Genomic DNA, 6,060 nt, shown 5'->3' on the forward strand with positions numbered 1-6,060 from the left:
AAATTATAGAAGAATTAGCAGAAGGCAGGAGAAACTGAACTTTTAACAGGTCACACAAACCAGCATGGCAAAAGCAAATAAGTTGTCAAGTGAGCTGCCCATGGGAAGGAGGCAGTCAGGCGGACACCGGGAGTTACCTCGGAAGTTCTGCCCCATCACTGTATATTCACAGTCTCTTTAAAGAATTTGGGAATTGAAAAAGACTTTGTGATTCACAACATCAACCCCTATTCCACTGGAGATGTGCAGACGACTTTTTTTTTTTTTTCTTTTGAGACAGTGTCTTGCTCTGTCACCCAGGCTTGAGTGCAGTGATGTAATCACGGCTCACTGCAGCCTCAAATCCCTGGGCTCAAGGGAACTTTCTACCCCAGCTTCCCAAGTAGCTGGGACTATCAGTACACACCACCATGCATGGCTAATTTTTTAAAAAATATTTGTTAGAGTTTTGCTATGTTGCTTAGGCTGGTCTTGAACTCCTGGCCTCAAATAATCCTCTTGCTCCAGCCTCTTGAGTATGCAGACCTTTGGCAGCAAAGTGGGAGAGGCACACTTGCAAATATGTCTAATGCCCATGGTAATGATAACAGCTGGCATACTTTGAGTAATTGCCATGTGTCAGGCATTCTCTAAGTTCTTTTACATATATTAACCCCTGAAAAAACTCCCTGAGGTAGGTGTTATTATTTATCTCTGCATAACAGATGAGGTGATGAAAGTGTAGAGAGGATAAAAACTTGAGAAGCTTACAAAAACTAACAGTTGTCAGAAAAGGGATGCAAATGCAGGCAGTGTGGCTCCAGAGCTCATGATCTTAGTCTCTGCGTGGTATTGCCTCCCATTATTTTTTTTAGATTGTTAGCTTGATGTGAGGAAGAACAATGACTACCTATAGCACTGTTTATCAGCATTTCCACAATCGCTATTTTCAGAAAATACATCTACCCTATGTGAAGCTCTGCTAGATATCAGGGGTAAAAAGATGTACAATATAGAGTCCCAGTCTAAAAAATATGAAGTCTTGTTGGACAAATAAAACACAGAGCTAAAAATTGAACAGTGACATAAAACAGCAAATGTGAAAGGCAATGAAAGACACAGCTAGTGTCAAAATTTATTATTCCATAGGATGCTTTGGTAACATGATCACATGATGGATGGTTGGATGGATGTATAGATGGATGGATGGATGGTTAAGGGCTTGGAAACTGAAGTATGTAGAGATTAACTGACTTAAGCCCTTTACCATCCATCCATCCATCCATCCATCCATCCATCCATGTAGGTTCCATATAATTTTTGGCTATGTACTCTTTAATTGTCTTTTTATGTAACAATAATTTTATAATTTATAGGGAATAGAATTTTAATTATTTTTCCCAGTTAACCAAATCCCACTAAACACAAACTAAATGTATCACAGTTCAACTTCCCTTTGGCTAAATCCCTGGAATGATTTACTTTGACTCTAACACTTGAGTGGAGGTTAGACTGGAAAGAGATAGTGTTCTTAACTGATTGATGTTAAAGCATCTTAATTATGCAATACAGTAGAAATATGTTATGGACTGAATTATGTCACCCTAAAATTCACGTGTTGAAGACCTAATCTCTAATTAGGGAACTGTTTTTGGAGATACATCCTTCAAAAATGTGATTAAGTTAAACTGAGGCTGGTAGGGTGGGACCCTGAAGAGGGAGAGATACCAGGGATATTCATGCACAGAGAAAAGGCCACCTGAGAACATAGTGAGAAGGTGGTCACCTTCAAGCCACGGAGAGAGACCTCAGGAGAAACAAATCTGCCAACAGCACAGTCTTGAAATTCTAGCCACTGGAATTGTGAGAAAATAAATTTCTATTGTTTTTAGGGCACCCTGTCTGTGGTATTTTGTTATGGGAGTCCTAGCAAAGTAGTAAAACATTTGACCATATGAACACAGTGTTAGAGCCCTTTCAGGGTCTTAGAAGGGACACATGCAAGCAAAGGGCTCTCAAGCTTCATTTTCGTTAGCTTTATGATAAATCCACCCCTTTTTGTGGCTCCTAAGGTAGTCCCTGGGATTGTAAAAAAGTCTAGACAAGGAAGGAAGGGAGGAAAGGAGGAAGGAAGGAAGAAAGGGAGAATCAGTGAGCTCAGTGTCACAACAAGCCTTTGAAAGCATCTTTTCATATTTACATGTGGTCATGGTGATATCAGGGCAGCTTTTCTAACTGCATCCGGTAGAGAAGCGGAAGCAGAGACATTCAGAGCAGGGAAACAGCATGAGATGAAGCCTGAGTGCTGGGCAAGCTTGAAGAGACATGAATTTGCAGCAGAGGTCAGATTACACAGGAATTTGTAATCTCAGTGTAGTGCTCTTTCCACCACTTCACAGTAGCTGCTTACTTGTTTTGAAACAGGTATTTGTTCAGCTCTTTAACGCTTAGGAACTTCTATTAGAAGACACTGTGGTAGCAGATTGTATTTTCCAAAGTGGTCACTGTAGGATCTCTCATCATGCATGCTCTTCTTGGAATATTTTGTTGACACTGCCCATTGAGGGCTGGGGTACAAGGGTGAGGTGGTGGTTGGCTCCCAAAATATTTGTATACAATGATGCTGAACATCGCAAAAAAAAAAAAAAAAAAAAACCTCCTTTATAGACAGGTTTTTTTTGTTTGTTTGTTTTTTTTAGTTTCTGTTTTAGGCATTTGTTTTTATTACATCTTTACGTTAACACATGTATAGTCATGGATGCAGGCAAGGCCAGCTTTGCTTTTACTTTTTAAAAAATACTTATTGGTGAGAGTTAAAAAGAAAAACAAACTAGAGTAAAAATGTAGAATGTGACAGGAGAGTTTTTTCTAGTAGGATGATTCAAATGGCCCTTTTGAAGATGAGACATCTGAGTAGAGAATTGAGTAAGAGGGGGTGCTGTGGTTTGAGTGTTTGTGTCCCTTCAACATTCATGTTGAAAACTTAATCTTCAGTATTAAGAGGTGGGGCCTTGAGGAAGTCATTAGGCTGTGAGGGCTCTGCCTTCATGGATGGGATTAATGCCTTATAAAAACAGCCTCAGGGAACTGGCTAGGTCTTTTTGCCCTTCTGTTTCTTTTGTCATGTGAGGATACAGTGTCTGTCCCCTCTAGAGGAAGCAGTGTTCAAGGTGCCATCTTGGAAGCAGAGACCAGGCCCTCACCAGACATTAAACCTCCCAGTACCTTGATCTTGGATTTCCCAGACTCCAGACTGTGAGCAATAACTTTATGCTGTATACAAAATTGCAGGTCTGAGATATTTAGTTATAGCTGCACAAACAGACTATATGAAAACATGAAATACTTAGGGGAATAGAATTCCAGGCAAAGAGAACAGATACAAGGACCTGAAAAGGATTGCATGCATTTTTGCTTTCTCCAGGGAATTGCTATATTAAATGTTTTGGAGGAAAGATGCTCCCAGGATTGAATCTGGGTCCAGCTGCTCTGTTATTGTTACTATTTGCCAGCTGAGCCCTCTTTGGATTCCAAGAGTAAGGTACAGGGCTGACTATCCTGGGGCAGAGATAAACAAACGGGTCCTGGAGCCTAAGCATTTTCATCATTTGGCTCACACACGTATCAGGACCATTGCAGGAAGGACTGACTTCTCTTCTGGAGAGTCCTTTGCAACACGGTGGACTGTTTTTGTCTCTAAGCCACCGAGTTTTCCATCTTTACTGAAGGCTCAGTCCTAGGAGTCTCTAGAATCTTACTTTCTAGCAATTACCTTTTACTTGAAAATATAGGGCTTTACTTTTATGGATTACTGCTCCTAGCAGCAGATAGTCTCTTTTGTGTTTAATTACCTGTTCACTGCATGTATTTGCTAAGATGTCTAGTGGGAGATAGTTTCAGCATTCTGGAAAGAGTATGGGTTCTCTAAGGTCAAAGTCATCCACCACTTAATAGCCATATGGGCTCAGGCAAATGATGTCTCTCTGGGTCTCAGCTTATCCATCTGTGAATGGTTACAGGTCCTTCTTGATGGTGGTAAACACTTCTTATTTCCATGTGACAAATCCTAAATAGCTGTTAATCTTTAACAGTCCTTCACATGTAACAATTAGATGTTAAATGACAGTAATTTCCCTGGCAGATAGGGTAAGAGACATTCAAGTTTACGGTGAGCTTGCTCTTTAGATAGCTGGCTTATCTTGCTCTGTTGGCACACACACTAATTTTAATGATCGTTCACTCAGTTTTCCTGTTGGCAGTTAAACACTAGTTGCTGCCTCTTGAGAGGATCCTCAATCCTGTTATGGGGTACAGAGGTTGGGTGAAGAAACAGTGTTCAAATACTCCAACAAATGGCTCTCAAACACTGACCACTAAGAGATATGATTGAATCAAAGGAACTTGGAAGCTTAGAAACCTGGCGTGGAGGGCATTGTCAGATTTTCTAAAGTTTGGGGTCCAGGGTTTATGGGTGAGGGTCTCAATGAATAATCATGAACAGTTACTGGAAAAGTGTTACCAGGGGATATAAAAAATAAACATAAATACATAATAACCATGACCTACAGACTTGTAGGGTGAACATGAAACAATTTTTCACATCCAATATTTCAATTATTCTTCCTAAAAATTTTGTGAGCGAGAACAAATACTATTCTTTTCACTCTTTCATTCAGCTGCCATTTATCAAACATCTATTGTGTCTTAGCAGGAATAGCCTCTTTCTCACATATACATGATCTCATTGAATCCTCAAGACAACCTTGGAGAGAGTTCTCAGGATTTCCATTTTGCACCTGAGATGCTTTCAGGAAGCTACAGTTCTTATTCAGTGGCCCAAGGTTAGGAAGTATCAAAGCAGGGATGATATTCCACAAGTACACACCAATGTGGCTATACTTTTTTTATTTTTAGTTTTAATTTTGGTGGGTACATATTAGGTGTATATATTTATGGGGTACCTGAGAAGTTTTGATACAGGCATACAACACATAATAATCACATCAGGTAAAATGGGGCATTCATCCCTGCAAGCATTTATCCTTTGTGTTATTTACAAACAATCCAATTATATTCCTTTAGCTATTTTAAAATTTGAAATTAAATTATTATCGACTATAGTCACCCTATTGTGGTAGCAAATACTAGGCCTTATTTATTCTTTCTAACTATTTTTAAATACCCATTAACCATCCCCACTCCCCCAACCCCACACTACCCTTCCCATCCTCTGGTAACCATCCTTCTACTCTATTTCCATAAGCTCAATTGTTTTGATTTTTAGATCCCACAAATAAGTGAGATCATGCAATGTTTCTCTTTCTGTGCCCGGCTTATTTCACTTAATATAACGACCTCCAGTTCCAACCATGTTGTTGCAGATGACAGGATCTCACTTTTTTATGGCTGAATAGTACTCTATTGTGTATATGTACCGCAGTTTCTTTATCCATTCATCTGTTTATGAAAACTTAGGTTGCTTCCGAATCTTGGCTATTGTTAGTAGTGCTGCAATATATCTTTTCAGTATATTGAAAAGATATCTTTTCAATATACTGATTTCCTTTCTTTTCCGTATATACTTGCAGTGCGGTTGCTGAATCATATGGTAACTCTATTGTTCGTTTTTTGCGGAACTTCCATACTGTTCTCCATAATAGCTGTGATGGTTAATACTGAGTGTCAACTTGACTGGATTGAAGCATACAAAATATTGATCCTGGTGTGTCTTCGAAGGTGTTGCCAAAGGAGACTAACATTTGAGTTAGTAGGCTAGGAAAGGCAGATCCACCCTTAATCTGGTGGGCACAACCTAATCAGCTGCCAGCAAATACAAAGTAGGCAGAAAAACATGAAAAGGAGAAACTTTCTTTCTTCTGTGCTGGATGCTTCCTGCCCTTGAACATCAGACTCCAAGTTCTTCAGTTTTTGGACTCAGACTGGCTCTTCCTGCTCCTCAGCTTTCCGATAGCCTATTGTGGGACCTCGTGATTGTGTAAGTTAAAACTTAGTAAACTCCCCTTTATATATATATATAAAAAATAAACTCCCCTTTATACATATTACACACACACACACACA

The sequence above is a fragment of the Theropithecus gelada genome, chromosome 14 (assembly GCF_003255815.1).
Source record: "Theropithecus gelada isolate Dixy chromosome 14, Tgel_1.0, whole genome shotgun sequence".
NCBI lineage: Eukaryota > Metazoa > Chordata > Mammalia > Primates > Cercopithecidae > Theropithecus > Theropithecus gelada.